The following is a 17,026-nucleotide window of genomic DNA, read 5'->3' on the forward strand; positions in this document are numbered from 1 at the left end:
CAAACCTGCTAATTTCTCCCCAGTGCTTCAGTGTATTTTTACCTACACTATTTTTCTTAGAAGGCTTTATGGAAAAGTGGCAGAGGGGAAGGACTGCTATTTCAGCTACTCCTACTGAAAACAGAGTGGTTGTTTCTAAGAACATGTAGCATGTATCAAGTGTTTTGTGTATTTTCTTCACCCCTTCCCTAACTCCCAGAGACAAGAGCTGTCTCTGCACACCCCAGCTGCTCCTTTAAGAGCAGAGACATTTCTGTTGCCTCCAGGGAAATATGGTGAAGAACAGACTTCATAGCCCTGGTTATTTCTGATTTTACAAAGACAGAAGGACATTTGCAAGCTTTTCTTTATGTATCACAAGGGAACAGGAAGATTAAAAACATGGACCTGTTTACTCCTCCTGTTGCTTTTAAGAGCCTCTCAGCCCTCAAGCCTATTCATGTGCAGGACAACCCTAGGTGCACATGGGCAGCCCAAACTGCCGCATTAAAGGACATCTTGGAGGTACAGACCTGTTGGACAAGTGACCCAGGCAAATGACCTGACAGCAACAGCCCACGGGGTGTGTTGGGCTTCGGAGAAGCATGGGAGGGGATGGACACAGGACCAAAAAAAACAACCGGTCCCACTTTCCCCACGCCACAGCCCTGCTGGCACCCACAGTTCAGCCCTCCTTCTCCAGGCAGCATCACCTTGTGAAGCATCCAGACCCCAGCCAAGACAGCCTGCAAGTATGACTATACTACTGCATTTTCTACAGTATCTTTCATAAAGCAGGTTGTTATTTTCCTGGCAACTCACTCATGAGCTACTGAGCAATGGGCAGGTTTTCCTCTTTGATGGTAACAGCCGTACATTTCTGACACAGGCATATTGATTGCATCTCTGTAGCACCCAAATTCAGTTCTTTTAATAGAGGTTTTATTGCTGTTTTCACCAACGTACCAAGAATGTCTCTTTTAAAAACATACCGAGCTTGTTTGCTATCATGGACGGTCTGTTTCTCCAGCAGTATAATATCCACTCTGTCATCAGGGTTTGAGTTGAAATCAATCCAGAAATACAATGTTGGTTCAATAATGACCCACTTCAGCAGAATAAATCATTGCTTACCTCACTGCAAGCGTGGCTCATGCTGCACCCAGCCACCTATTTGGAACCCATTATTCCCTATAATCAACAGCACAGGTGTTGGGGGGGCTGCTCTCTTCCCTTTCTACACGGGAATACACATGATCTCACCACTCACTTTTAAGCACCCATGGATACATGGTACTCAGCTACAAGGGACACATAATGGAGGCAATGCATCTTCAGTGAGGAAAAATGACAGTCAGAATAAGGAGACTAAACCAATTCATCACTTAATGCAAAGTGTTATTGTGCTGCAACGAGAGCATTGCACAGATTGATTACAAACAAGCTGACACCTCCCTATGGGCTGTCTGCTATATTATTATAAATAAATACCCATTCATTTTGGAGTCCGTATCACTGCAGAGGATAGATTATACCTCAGGTACACAGTAAATATCCCACTGAGTACAATGTCCCTTCCTCACCAACAAATGAGTTTTGTCTCACATAATACAGTTTCATAAACAAGATAAGGGAACAGAGAAACACCAAGAGAGAGAGAGATCTGAAAAAAAGCTCAACTGATATTAAGGAGCTATTTCCATGAAGGACATGCTAAAAACTCAGTGACTTTCTGTGAGAGGGGAGTCAAGGGAGGGGGATGCAACCACGGAAGGCTCGTCCTTGCTCTTGAAAGGGAGCAAGTCCTGAACAGCTTCCCAAATTCTCCAGACATCACTGAAACAAAAGCAAACCCTTTTAGTTTCCAACATCTAGCAGTTCATGCTAACCAGGCTCTAATCAAGCATGCTGCAGCATTTGGAAACATAAGAGCAGCTTAAAAAGGCTGCATGCTGGAAAGTAAACAGCCTGGGAAAAACATGGCCTGTCTTTATCTCTTCCCCACCTCTGTCTGCTAAGCCACCATCTCCAGGGGCCACTGGAGCATCCCATGCCCAGAACAGCCCAGACACCTCCTGCTCCCAACAGCTACCGCTCAGGGGAGATGTGGAAGCTCAGGTACTCGGCTAAGGCTTGGCAAGCACAAGAATCATAGAACCAGCTAGGCTGGGAAAGACCTTTAAGATCATCAAGTCCAACCATTACCCCAGCACTGCCAAGTCCATCACTAAACCATATCCCTGGGGGCCTCATCTACACGTTTCTTTGGACACTTCCAGGAACAGTAACTCCACCACTTCCCTGGGCAGCTGTTCCAATGCCTGATCACCCTATCTGTGAAGAAATTGTTCCCAATATGCAATCTAAACCTCCCCAGCACAGCTTGAGGCCATTACCTCTTGTCCTATCACTTGTAACTTAGGAGAAGACTCAGGCAGAGGAAAAGCCCATCTCATGAGATGAGGTGGGACCAGCTCAGCCTAGTGGAGTGTGAGGTGAGAACTGGTTAAAGGAATGCTCCGCCATATATGCATTATTCATTGACCACTTTTCTTATTTAGCCTGGGGGTTTCAAACATTCTGCATCCAGGAGGCAGTATTTTAAGCTGAGAGCAAAAGTACCACCACCAGCTCTGCTCTCAGTGCCTGTGCTTGAGTCAGAGCAAGGCTGCTCCTGCAGTCCCATGTCTTCAGCAGTTCTCTGCTCACGTACTGCTACAAAAAGAAATACCTTCTTAATACTTTCTTTCCTCCTCTATGCTACTCAGCCGGCTTCCAGTGGTTTGCGAGAACTGAGGCTTGTTTGAGCAATGCTCTTCCACCCTCACACAGATTGTGACAGCCCCTGGAAGGGGAAAAAAAAAAATCCAACAATAATGGCTTTTATCAGTCTTTCACACATCGGGGAAAGGGACACCCTTGCTGGGCTGTCCTTACACACACATGTAGGCTGGGGGAAACGTCACCTCCATGATTCGCAAGGCAAAAGACTGGAGGTGTTGCATGCAAGTACAGTGATTGCACCCCTTCACCTTCCAGGTGACCTGGTGCCAAGGAGTTTGATGGGTACCGGCAACTCCTCTGAAAAAATAAAAGCTTCCACTTCACGGGATTTATTCTGCCTTGAAGGGATCGGGAAGCTTGACGTTTGCTCACATTTTGGCTTCCAAAGCCCAGCTGAGCCTGTGGGTGGGCTTTAAGAAACGGATGAAAATCTACAGGAGGAGTGCTGGAGCAGGAGCACAGTGCTGGCAGGGTCTCTCAGCCCTGCTCAGCACAGAAAGCAGGCAGCCCTGCATGAGCACACAGCAAGGGCACACCAGCACTTCCCAGCTGATGCTGTTTGTCCCTCTGCACCTCTCCACTCTCCTCTAACTCACAGCCGGTTGCATGACATCTCCCAGCTCCTTCCAGAAGGCCTCAAGATGCTGGCAGCAGAGGTGGGGTTATACTGCCATTAGAAAGCTGCAAGAAATAAATAAGATAAAATATATTCACCACAAACGGTCAAGCTGTGGGCTCAGGGGTTTCTGCCTCATTTTCCTTTTCAGTGACTGGATTGCCAGACAGGTCTACAGAAGCCAGCTCAGAAAAGATCCTCACCAAGATTCAGCATTTCACATTACCCCTGATGCTCCTGCCTTTCATCCCTCCTTCTCCAAACTGAGTAAGAGAAAACCTTTGAGACCCTTTTGGTTTTGGACATGTCAAAAAGAGAAAAATCCTCAACCTTCCCACACCCTCTAGAAAACAAACAGGAATTGTCCCATTTCACAGAGAAGGAGGCTGAAATAAACAGCCAACAGACTGAAGCCAGGCAGAGCTGAAGAAGTCACAGAAAAGCAAAGAAATAATCCGGATTTGCAGTTGCCAAAGTCTGTGCATTGCTGTCACATGCAGAGAGACCTCACACATACAGGAGAACAGCTCTGAATAGCAACAGTATGTTTGCTAATGCCAGTAGCAGAACATAAAGTGGAAACAAAAGCAGCATTTTTTATTCCTCTTTCCATTATCTCTTTTTTATATTTTCCTTCACTTCACCAGCAGAGAAACACTTCCCTATGCAGGCACAGAAAAAGTGAAGATAATCAGGCAATTTTCCATCTCCAATCAAAACGGTAACTTTCCCTTTGATTATAAATTCCAAACAAAATTAATACTGTTCCATTTCCTTTGACTCTTTTACAAAAAGCAATTGCCATTTTTCAGTCATGTCTCCTGGCTTTCTCCCTACACATTATTTTCCAGGCCTTTCTAAGCACATTTTGTAAAAGCAGTAACTGATATTCAAAGGATCAGAGAATGATTTGAGTTGGAAAGGACCTTAAGATCATCTAGTTCTAACCCCCTGCCACGGGCAGGGACACCTCACACTAAACCATGTCATCCCAAGACTCCCAGGGACTCCCAAGACTCCCTGGCCTTGAACACTGCCACGGATGGGCAGCCACAACTTCTCTGGGCAACCTGTGCCAATGCCTTACCACCCTCACAGTAAAGAGCTTCTTCCTTTATCTAACCTGAGCTTCCCTGTTTAAGTTTGAACCCATTACGCCTTGTCCTATAGCTGCAGTCCCTAACGAAGAGTCCCTTTTCAGCATCCTTTTAGGTCCCCTTCAGATACTGGAAGGCTGCTATGAGGTCATCCAACACAGAGCTGCTCTTTCCATTTCTCTTTTGGTTTAACAGAGCCCTACAGACCACAGTGAGATGATTTCAAGCCATCACCCTATTTCATATACCCTCAGTCTCTTTTTCCTCTGCAAGAGATCCCCACTATGAAAAGGCAAGGCATAAAACCTGGTGCTGCCAGGCACCCTTCAGCTCCCCCTTTCATGTGGGGAACATCCTTCCAGCCCACAGCCCAGGGCTCTGCTGTGCTCTTACCAAGCTTAAATAGGAAGGAGAAGATGAGTTCAGAGGTTGCACGGCTCATTGCACTATTGCAGAAAGTGCTACTGCAGCTCTTGTACACTAATGAAAGTGGAATAGGAAAATTTTGCTAAGTAGCTACTATGAGAACAGAGACAAATTGCAGTAAAACCACAATATGAGTAGTTTGTGTCCTTACATGCACCTCAAAAAAGCCACAGAGTTTACATTAGATCAAGGATTTTGCTTGCATCCTGATAAACAATAAAACTACGAGAGCCACTGCACTTTATCACCAGATCTGCAAGTGTCACACTGAGGGATTCAGTGCCTGTCTCCTGCTCCACCAAGAGGGGAGCAGAGCTGCTGAAGAAATCAATTATTTCAGACACGCAAGGGGATGGAATTCAAGCACACAAGTCCCATCCAAGGCTTTACTGGATGGGCAGGACCACTTGTTAGATTTGCATCTGGGTAGTGGTAGTGATTACTTCCAAATTTGGAGCACCTCTGCTATGGAAACAGGCTGAGAGAGTTGGAGTTGTTCAGCCTGGAGAAGAGAAGACTCTGGAGAGACCTTAGAGCAGCTCTGAGTGCCTAAAAGGACCTACAAGAAATCTGGAGAGGACCTTTTTACAGGGGCAGGTAGGACTAGGATGAGGGGGAATAGTTTAAAACTGGCAGAGGGGAAATTTAGTTTAGATATAAGGAAGAAGTTCTTCCCTGTGAGGGTGGTGAGGCACTGGCACAGGCTGCCCAAAGAAGCTGTGGCTGCCCCATCTATGGCAGTGTGCAAGGCCAGGTTGGATGGGGCTTGGAGCAACCTGATCTAGTGGAAGGTGTCCCTGCCCATGGCAGGGGGTTGGAACTGGGTGAGCTTTAAGGTCCCTTCCGACCCAAACCATTCTGTGATTCTATAAAATTTCACAGCATTCAAGTGCCAGGAGATCAAAGGGAGCTCAATGAGACCAGCTCACCCACTTCCTATGTGTATTACCCAGGTCACAAGAGAATAGTGAGCAACACACTGCGATCACTCTTTGCTCTGGGCTGATGCACAGCACAGCAGGGGGATGGTAGAAACAGCTCATGGCCAGGCAAGAAGAGATGTGACCCCACGTGAGATCTGAGGGTCCAAGTAGCCCTCTCACCTCTCACCATGAGCCCTTAGCAACATGGTTTAGACAAGATGAGCATCTCACCCTGTGGCAGGTCAGCCTGCATCCCAGGAGGTCATCACCACAGCACCCTCACCCACCGGGCAGGGTATCAAAGACACTTGAGGTTTTACCTTACCTGTGCATGAGGATATCAGTGTGATGCACAAGGGTGCCTGCACGTCATCTCTTAGGGGTGAGAGAAAAAAGGCCAGCAGTAAAATAAAGGCAAGCCTGTCATAGCAGTGTTTATATGCTCCATTGCCTGCCAAACTGAAAAGCAGCAATATTCCCAGTGTAGCAAAGCCCAGCTTTCAACGTTCTCTTCCAAGTTAAAATCTTTAAGGAAGCAAATTCTGTACTGTTGAGGACATCTGTGATGCTAACCCCACACCAGAAAGTAAATAAAAAGTAGCAAAAGCCAGATTTGCCTTCTTATCAGCCCTTCCTAAAGCACCACTTATTAGTGCCATAACTAGCTGGCTGAAGCATCCTTAGAATTTAATAAAAACCTGGAGGAAAAGGAGGGGATGATGTTACGCCATACAAGAAATATTTATTCTTTGCAGCTAAGGTAACACAAACACGGAGCCTAACATGGCCAGCAAAAACTGCCCATAACATGTACTCTTATTTCTCTGTAGCCTAGTCACCCTGTCAGCTTAATTAAAGGGTAAATTAAAACACTCCACAACCCAGAAAGATTGTTTTTCTAAAGTGAAACTCCAGAAACTAGATGAATATTTTTCCTTCCTTGCAATGTGGATACAATGTGGGCTCTTTCTCATTTACTGGGTTTGGTCTGTGCCCCCCAGAGAAAGAAGATTAAAGCATGCTCAGTCCTACCACCTCCACTTTGCAATGGCAAGGACAGACTAGGGCCAGATGGCCACCAGCTTCCCATGCCTGCCTAGGAAAGGGTTCTCAGGGAATTCATTTTCCTAAGCAGCACTGAAAGCCTCTTACAAACTGTAGGGGGATGAAGAAGAGGAAAACATTAATTTCAGCATAATTGAAAATACGGTTTTTAGTCACTTACACGCCCTCTCCAAATAGCTTCCCTTCCCCCCCCCCCCCCCCGCCCGCTTAATTTAATCATCCTTTCTGCCGGCTTCAGAAATTCCCCGTATAGACAGTGACATCTAGTGAAGGAAAACCGAACTTCTGCAGAGACAGGGCTGCAACGTGAGAGCCGAGACCGGGATTTGGAAATGCTGGAAGGGAGATCACCAAGGGTCACTTGCAAACAAGGCTGAATTACAACCAAGCAGAAACTCATTTATTCACCTAGCAACAAAACTTGCGTGCTTGTGAAGCACTGCATTTCACTTGCCTGGGAAAAAGAAAAAAAAAAAACTATAATCGAAAGCAAGGCTGAATTCACAGGACATTTCTGATTGCTGGAAGGGCTGCCAGCTGCTGGCTGGAGCCCACTAATGCATGGAAGGAGGCAATGACAGATCCCCGTCCTTATAATTATACCCGCAACAGGTACCTCTGCAGCTGCTGTGGTGCCAGAACACTTGGTGGCAACTCTGGCCTTTGCACCCTGGACAATGTAATGAAACCTTGTAATTGCAATTACTGGAGCTATTTTTGCAGGGGAAGAAGCCTGGGTAACTTGTGTAGCGACAAGAACCCGAGTGCTCCTCATTGCTGCTATTAAAAAGCTCTGTCCCTCTCCACCCTGCAGGCACACCAGTCTTCCTGAGCACTCACCTTGAGCCCTGGCGTGCAAAGAGCTCTTAATGAGCTCCATGTCTCTTCTCACATTGGAAGAAGTATTTCTCCAGGAGCAGAGGTGCATACATTCAGGACTAAGCAGAGCTCAATTGTGAGCTGAGTAACAGGCAACACTGCTCGGAGGGACTCAGACCAGGAGTTCAAGTGCTCAGCACCACAATTAGCCTAAACTCTGAGAACGGCTTTGCCCTACCTCCTCGGTGAGGATGTCTCCCCTGGGCCTGACAACCTAGTGATGGAAACAAGAAACAGATCCTATCTCTGTCGTAGTTCCCCTCTACAGCAGTAAAGGTCCAGGGGAGGAGACAGCAAACTCCCAACGCTGGAGGGAGGGCTGGGGTGCGGATGGCATGCTGACTGCCTGCCTCGGAGCCCACTGCCTTCAAACCGCGGACAAGGTGGCAACCACCGAAAGGGAAACAGAAAACAGTTGGCGAATTCAGCTGTAGCAGATGCCAGGTTTGTCACGAACACAAGGAGGTGCTCTTACACATCCTATAATCTCTTTAACATTCAGGGGAATGAAAGGCGCTGAGTTTGCAGCTATGGAAGAAAGACACTAGGTAGGTGGGAGGGGTGGCTGCAAGGAGACTCAACTCTAAAAAGGAGACAGGTCAAAAGAGAAAGAAAACAGCTAAGGGGCAGGAATGGCAGCGCTCTTGTGGCAGTGCCAAATAAAGCAGAAGATAGCACATCGATCATGAGAGGAATCAATGAGACGTGCCTTGCTATCTCTGACGTTTGTGCAAACAGCCCAGTGAGCACCACTGAGGTCACCGGTGCCGAGAGGTGCTGCTGGCACCTCTCTCTGATTCGAGACGAAGCCCGTCCACTTTCCAGGGTAAGCCTCGGATTCCTGCACCAGCTGAAGGCAGCCCCAAGCACACTCAGGAGAGGCTGACCTGTGGGCAGCCCTGTGCTTGTCTCAAAGCAACCTGGCAGCAGAACAGTCATTGGAAAATGCATCAACTACAGCAAACACTACTGAAAAACAAATAGCCCCAAGGTCCCAGCACCCTCCTCCCCATCACCCAGACCCCCAGGGTCCCAGCACCCTCCACCCACAGCTAAGGCAATGTCATCTCCCCCTGCAAGCAGCCTTAGCAGAGCACTACCACATCATCAGAGATGCATGCAGCAAAGACATGCAGCACACGGCACTAATGCTGCCAATACCAATTTAGTGATATTGCAAAAAAGAAGTGTTAGCACCAAAAATCATCATCTCATATGTGATTAATATATAGTGCTGGGGGGGGGGGGGTGTTATTAAAAATAAGCTGCTGCAGAGTTCACCATCTATCTCAGTGGAAGGCACTGAATGGCTTGGACACAACGTGCTGGAAAAGGCATAGTGCTTATTAATCAGACTGTTTTGGAAGGGTCCCTGTTCTACCATACACCTGCATGTGCAGCTGTGGAATCAGCCCAGCTGCGCTGAGCTCCCCAAGCCAGCTCAGACCCCAACAGCACACAATTAAAACAACACAAAGCTCATGTCACATGCCGAAAGCTATAAAACCCACATAGAAAACTCATCCCATGACCTGAAGCCAGACACATGAGCTTGTTTTTCACCCTTTAAAACAGCCTCAGGCTATGTTTATTTTTCAGTGAAACCTCAGTGTTTTCCAGGCAAGGAAATGTGTGCAGAGCCTGACCGAGTTTCAGCAAGGAGGGCCAGCTCTACCCTTTGCCCAACACCTCACCTGGAGATGCAGCAGCATTTCATTTATCCTGCTTGTCTCAGAAACCAGAAACAGAGCTGGCCTTCATGTTCACTCCCACCCATTTAAATTCAGATGATAGCAGATGTGGTAAGGTTTCCTTCAAGGGGAGAGAGGCCATTGCAGCTTAGAGTGGTACAGCCATGCTGTTCTATGAGCACAGTCAAATGGTAATTTCCTACTCTTACCATAAAAGTCAGTGTTGCCATTGCAGAAGGTCTGGGGACAATGTGAAATCGGCTGTGCCAGGAGCCAGCAGCCAGGTAGGGGTTTGGTCAGCAGTAGCGAAGTGGGGGTTTTGTCCTTCTTATGCCTGCCCTGTACCATACAAAGAATAAGTGCTGCCAGGAGTGCTAAGCCCTGACCTCAGGCCAGGATGATGCCCTTCAACAGCGCCCCACAACCCCTGAGCTGGAAAGAAAAATCAGTCCTTTGTACCGCTAGACTTTGGATCTTGAATGGCACTGCAAAAGGGATGCTCAGTTTGGTCACAGATGGCAGGACAGGCAGCCTTCCCCCTCCAGAATACATGTTCAAGCCCCACTGGAGTCACTTAATGATCAACCACCTGCATTCACAAGCACTTTTTCCATCCACAGGTTTGCTGTGTGCTGCCTCGCTGCAGCACCAGGTCACCCTCTGCTCCTCCCTCCCACGAGCTTCAGTGCCCAGGGCTTGCTGTCCACCCCAGGGGGGATTTGCTGCTGCCCTGGACACGGCTCAATGGAGGGGAAACGGATTTAGCCTCAAACAAGGTCCTGTTTTCTCGAGATGAAGGAGTTTTCACAGGGCAGCCTCTGCTCCCACACAAAGGACAAGTTGTTCAAAACTGCCCCTTGTCTGTCCAACAGACAGAAATCCTGAAATCATCCCAAAGTCTATGGGGATTTTGGTTTGTCACATTCTTGGATCTATTTCACGCCCTCACCTTGTCAGCTGCCGAGTGCATCACCATCTCACATTGAGAAGCCAAGGATGCAATGTCACACACACACCTTCAGCAGGAGCTCAGGAGGCTCCTGGGCAACTCACCAACACTTCTATCCAGTAAGCAGTCAAGAGATAATGAAACCAGTATCATTTCAGACTATTTGCCACCTCCGAGCACCTCTCTGGCTTCAGCCAGCTCCATAAGCCACACACTGCCCACTCCGGGCTTCACCCCAGGAGCAATAAAGCAGTACTTCTGTGAAAACCAAGGCCCATAGTAACTCTCAGGAAAAAAGAAGTCATGTCTCTGTTGCCATCTTTTTCATTTCCTTACCGTAAGTAGGTGATCTGTGTCAACTAGTGACTGCTCGAGCTTCTAGTTAGTGTCCGTGCTACCCACTCCAGACCTCCTTCCTCTCACCCCACAGCCTGCCAAAGAGAAGGCTCCAGGGAGACCTCAGAGCAGCTTCCAGTGCTTAAAGAGGCTACAAGAAATCTGAAGGGACAGGTCAAGGGGAATGGCTTTAACCTGACAGGGGGGAGATTTAGATTAGATATTAAGAAGTTCTTCCCTGTGAGGGTGGTGGGACACTGTCACAGGTTACCCAGAGAAGCTGTGGCTGCCCCATCCCTGGCCGTGTTCAAGGCCAGGCTGGACAGGGCTTTGAGCAACCTGGTCTAGTGGAAGGTGTCCCTGCCCATGGCAGGGGGGTGGAACTGGGTGAGCTTTAAGGTCCCTTCCAACCCAAACCATTCTATGGTTTTATGATGAACTCAGAAGCCCAACTACTCTCTGAGGAAAACAGCAGTCTCATCCAAACACGTACCTGCAGAAAAGACAGTACCTTCCTACATCTCATAAGGCTGCCCTGCAGGGACAAAACCTATTCATCATTAAATCTATGTCTGCTGCATTACCAGTAGACAATTCACAGAGAGATTTTACTGAATATGTTCAACATTTCTGCAGGGGTGAAAAATCAGTTCTAGGCACAGCCCAGGCACACTTGCCATGACTTGCTCAAATTACCTGGGCAGAGCATCCCTTCCGGCTGAGAGGAGACAGCTGCTGAGAGGAGACAGCCCAACTGGCTGCTTGGGAAGCAGCCAGCCACCAATGCTTCCCTGCCTTCACAGCTGGAGAGCAGCAAAACCTACAGGTTTGCAGGCTCACCTCCCCAGAACAGGGCAGCAGGGCCAGGGGCTGCTCAGCCACATGCAAAGCAGTGCTAGGGCGGCTGCCGAAAGCGCACGAAGCCCCAAACCCTGCCTGATGCCCAAAAGGGAGCCTCTGCTCTGGTGTGTCCAGCAGTGCCAAGGGCTTCCGTGCCTGGACTTCAGGCTTCCCTGCTCCAGCAAAGCCCCTGTGATGAGGAGACCCCGGGTGCCTGCAGGGCAATGGACAAAGGGCCCCCAGAGCCCCAATGGCTGGCTTACGAAAGCCATCCGGGGTCATGCCAGTACACAGGGTCTTGCACAAGCAGCAGGGCCTGTGACAGAAGGCAGGGCTGGATGCCAGCCACAGCTGGATGGGTGCCAGCAGTGGGAGCTGCCTCCAGCCCTGTTTCCAGGGCAGCCCAACCACCACAGCACGGCCCAGCAGACCCCTCAGGGGAAAGTCCACTCTGGGCTTAGCTGCTGGCTCCACTGCTCCAGCCCCTCTTCCATTACAAATTGATTGGCTGGAAACCGAGTGGCAAATTTACTTACTGAGACACCAAGGTACCGTGAAACCAGGGCAGTAAAGCATGACAAACAGAGAAACAGTTGTATTTGCTTCCCAAGATGAATTTTAACTCAGATGCACCTGAGGAGTGCAGTGCCCAGCCAAGGATCCTCAGCATCTCCATGTCAAAGACAACAGTTCTCTATCACTACCCATCACTTGCTTTTCAAGAGGAGCCCAGACAGCGGCAACATAACTTCCAAAACACCATCACTCAGATATGAAATCTGGTACTCTGATTTATAACTGCTTAGGCCAGGCAGAGAGCAGTATTGCACCCTTACCACTGGAAAACAGCTGAGGCTGCTCAAATGAGGCTGGAAACAGGAAACTGGATTACCTCAAGGGTTTAGACAGCCAGAGGCTGAGATGGTCAGGACCCAAGTGGTCTCCATTACACTTCATTTCTCAGTCTCAAGCCTGCTAACGAGCAACACAATCTGCGCAAACAACACATATGCTGAGATACCCGGTGCCTAGGCTTGTTTTAGAACATGCTGCAGTCAGGAAGTAGAGATGCTCACCTCTAAAGCCAGGCAGATATTCCCCACCCCAGACCACAGCTGCCCAGTGCACAGAGCAGGAGCACAGGAAGCTCCTTCACCACCCCTTAGCAATGCCAGAATGAGGTTCCATAACAAAACAACTCAAAGCTAAAAGGAGCAGAGCTAAAGCCCTCTGGAATGGCCCTTCTCACTCGGCCCCTCTCCTCCCAGCTCAAGCCCATCACCCCCCAAGATAGAATTTCAGCCCCTATTTGAAGGTTGTTTTCTTGGTGCAGGAATCAAACACATCATTTTGCAATTGCTGAAAGGGGGAGGAAAAGTGGATCCCAGCCCGACCTCCCTGAGACAGGGAACAGGAGGAGAGAGTAGGAAGAAAGTTCTCTGTACAACCTCTCCCCAAAAAGCGTGCTTCCTCCGACACAATGAAAGTCACTAAACCAGTCTGAGGACATGCTCCTCCCAAAGGAGATCCATTTGCACCTTGAAGGGGAAGGAAAAATGATACTCACACATAGAAGATTCTCTTCATCTTGGCCTATGACACCCTCATCCCCAAAGCAGTCCCTGTGAAGGAAGCTGAATCTTCCACCCTTGGAGCACGTAGCAAAGAGCAGAATTTGCAGATCACCTCTGGATGGGCAGCAGGGAGAAATGCAGCACCAGCTGCAATCAATGGTGCTAATGGGCAACCCCTGTTCCACTCCTCCTGCCTCTAAGTACCAGCGTGCCAGGAAGTAAATCAGCACCAGGAGTTCCACTGATGTGGGCTCTGCAAAAGCATCAATCAGTGCTATACAAACCCCAAGCTCTTCATGGTGCTCATTCTACCTACCTCCTATTTGCCTTATGCTCTCAGTAGAGGCACATGAACCATTCCTGCCCACTAAGGCCTTCAGTACCTGCCAGCAGGTCAGAGGGACCCAGCAGCCCTGCCAGCCCTTGCAGAGCCTGGCCTTTCTAGAGCCCTCTGGAAATCATGTTGCTAGCTGGTGGCTGGTTCAGAAGCTACCACCAAAATGCTGGTGGTCACATGAACATCATAAATGGACAGTGTGCCCATTTCTGTCAGAAGGCAGACTAATGGTTTGAATGGAAGCATTCTCCCTCATGCGCCAAGTGAAAATGAACTATCCTCCTCTTCCTCAGACGCAGGCAAACATGGCAACAAAAGTGTCTGCAGTGGCTATAAGGGGAGCTATTCACACAGCAGCTCCCTTCAACATCACTAGCATTATAAAAGGAAATTAAAATGGCTATGCCCCAAGAAGCTGTGCAGCAGGTCTTCAGAACATAAAGAATTATTCCGAAAGTTATTAAGTGTCAAAGTAGATTCAGGGAGTCACTGAGCAATTCCAGTCAAAGGCTGGCTGACATGGGTAGAAGTCTTGGAAAATTTGATTCAACAGGCAGAAACCTCTTAGGCAGATGCCTACTTCTAAATACGAAGTACTCTATTTAATCACCCACACTGCAGTGTATATTCATATCTGAGATGAAGTGACATGCGTGCTTATTCAACGAGATGCCAGAAGTGTCAATATCATTCTCTCTCTCCTCCTTAGCTGTGTGGAAGACTTCACCATCTGCTGCTCAAACTTATTGCTACTCATTTCTCAGTGAGACAGATACTAGGTTAAAGTGGCAAAGCTCCACTTTCTGAGCCACTTTACACACTGAAACTCTTGAGAAATCAGAGCTGAGTGGTTTGGAAAGCTATCTCAGCTATGTATGGCAATGCTGCCTATTTTAAATATCCATCCTATGCACTGCTGTCACCTCAGATGAACTTGTTTCAGGGCAGCTTCCCTCAAACCCACAGAGATCCTCATGTATGCCAGCGTCCTGGCTCCCAGCTTCTTCCCACATGCCCAAAACCAAGGTGAGGCACAGAGGGGAGAGTGGGTGAGCACCTCCAGCCCTGCTGCTTGGGGATAGGGGATGCCCCACAGCAGAGTGATGGTAGGGAAACAAAGAGCTCCTGGGGATGTCATGGCAAAGGGGCATCCCAAGATTGCAATACATCCCATAGGAAAGCAGCTAGCAGCCACCACCCCAGGCAGTAGCTTTCCTTATGGGAGAAATAAGAAGGTGCTGGAATGCCTGTGCACTGTGAAGTTATAAACCTCTGTGCTGCACAGAGGCAAACTGCCCATTTTTTTTTCCTGTTAATCTACTATGGTATTTCAGTAATTACAGTCCATCCCCCCCAGGATCACAGTCTTCTTTCAGATGATGCTTTTTCAAGCTGAAAAGGCTGGCAGTGTGAGGGCAGCAGTTTCAAACGCAGCACAAGCGCTTTCCCGACACAGGGATGATTGGTCAGAAGGAGCTGAATGAACAATGAGGTGGAAGGATCATTATTCTCAGCTCATTGTTAATTCCAAGGAAGAGGAGTTTGTGAGATCACTGGGTTTACTACATGCTGGGAAAATGTTAGTCATACGCGTACTTTTTAATTAGTAACACAGTTCCGCTGGGCCTGGGATTTCCACAGCACTGAAAAAGGACTAAGAGTCTGTCCACTAATCAGGATGTTTGAAACATCAGCATCTCCAGGGTAAGAGCAGGTCACAAAGTTAGCAAAAAAATACTTCTCTCAGTCTGTGCAGACTCTAACCTGAACCCATTCTCTCCCTTTGATGCTGGTCTCAGCTAACTGGAATCAGCCAGATGTGCATGGGATAGTTGAGACTGCTTTACAAAGAAACTTCTAAGTCACTTGTAGCTAAAATTAACTGCATCTTTTGTTTATTTTCAGAAGGATTTTAATTCCATGGCAGGCTATTAGGACTTTTGAATCATCCTGAGAGAGGCCAAGTAAGCACTGATTCATACCTCAGACCTACACTACCATTCTTCCCAAATCCCAAGGACAAAGTGCTAGGTGTGGAAAACAGCTTCATGCAGCATCAGTAACTTGTTTCTTTCAAAAACACCTTCATTTCTGTCACACTGGCTTGCTCACACACAGTTTAGGAAAGCCAACACCCAAAACAGCAGCAAAAAGCACGTTCAGAACAGTGGCGAGCAGGAAACCTCTCCCTCCTCCTTCCCAAAGGTCACATGAGGAGGCGGCTTGGCCTAAACCCAGCTACTCATCAGAGTAATAAACTGAATAATACACATATCATACCTCCCACTCATTAGTTACTTAACAACCGCTGAGCTCTCTGGCCAGCAAGCAGCCCCATGAAACTCCCGCTAGAGCAGGAGGTTGAGCAGCAAGGTCTGGGGCAAACAGTTCTCCTGTGGGGCAGGAGAAGCAGTATGAAGAGCCATCAGGCTAAGACGTACCTGAATGTCAGCAGTCACCTGAGAGGAGCTGAGGACACAGAGCTCAGAAACAAGGCCCAGCTGCCTCGCCTCTTGAGCAGGACCACAAAGTCAGCCAGCAGCTTCCCCATCACCAAGTGTGTCATCTGTCAGCCGTGTTGTGTCAGATAATACACCAAAAACTGGGTTACCTATCCCTAACGCCACTGCTGTTACACAGTTTCTTTGCCAAATCCTGCTAGAAATGGCAGGGCTGTTAGGCTAGCTCATGGATTACCTGGATCATCAACCATTCCCTCCTTCCAGACGCTTCTGGTCTTCTAAAAAGCGGTTTGAAAAGAAGCTGATTACAGATGACTATGCATAACAGGCATGGAAACAAACTTTGAAGTCATGAGTTTGCCCTTCTGCTAAGGGTGCCCCGACTTGAGAGCAGACAAGCCCAGTCAGGCACCAAGTCCGGTCAGCAAGGAACCAGGGCTTACAGCTTTGCATAGCAATCAAGCCTCTGTCTCTACCATGGAGCTTTAAAGCAAAGATGGTATGAATCAGAACCGAGATCTGCAAGGAGCGGAGAAGTCAGAAGAAAACAGGAACGAGGGGTGAGGAGAGGGTCAGGCAGACTGGGGTTGACACCACGCTGCCTGCCTGGCCTAACTCCCTCCTGCATCCAAGGGATCTCTGTATTTCATCAAACACATAAAATACTCAACATTGTCAAAGTCACATTTCCACGGGGGCTAGCGCTGAAGGACTCACAATACAACCGTGCGGCTGGGGGAAGCATCCCTCCTGCTTCCCTTCCTCCCTCTCTTCCTCCTCTACTCTTTCTTTCCTCCCTCTTTTCCTCCTTTCCCTCCATTCTCCCTTTTCTTTCCTCCCTCTCCCCGCATGGCTCTGCACGTGCGGACTTGCACTGATGGCGAGGCAGCCCGGCGCCTCTCCCGCGTGACGCACCACCGCACGTCACCACTCTCGCCTCACACGGCGACGTGCGGGATCCCCGCGCTCCCAGGCCCACGGCCGAGCCAGCCCGAGCAACCCCCATCGGCGGGGAAGGGAGGGGAGGAAGAAGCGGGCGGTGGAGAGCCCACGGGACACCGACCCCCG

The 17,026-nt window shown here is 48.7% G+C and overlaps 1 long non-coding RNA gene across 1 annotated transcript; it reads right to left on the reverse strand.

The window, feature by feature from the left end:
- Positions 1-1,360: 1,360 nt before the first annotated feature.
- Positions 1,361-16,677, reverse strand: LOC134173338 (uncharacterized). Its single transcript, XR_009968214.1, has 3 exons — positions 12,219-16,677; positions 2,921-3,444; positions 1,361-2,824 (listed from the first exon to the last, which is right to left on the reverse strand). It is a non-coding gene; the product is annotated as an uncharacterized LOC134173338 (long non-coding RNA).
- Positions 16,678-17,026: the final 349 nt, after the last annotated feature.

Source organism: Pezoporus occidentalis, unplaced genomic scaffold, assembly GCF_034315485.1.
Source record: "Pezoporus occidentalis ecotype Australia unplaced genomic scaffold, CSIRO_AGI_Poc_V1 ctg51, whole genome shotgun sequence".
NCBI lineage: Eukaryota > Metazoa > Chordata > Aves > Psittaciformes > Psittacidae > Pezoporus > Pezoporus occidentalis.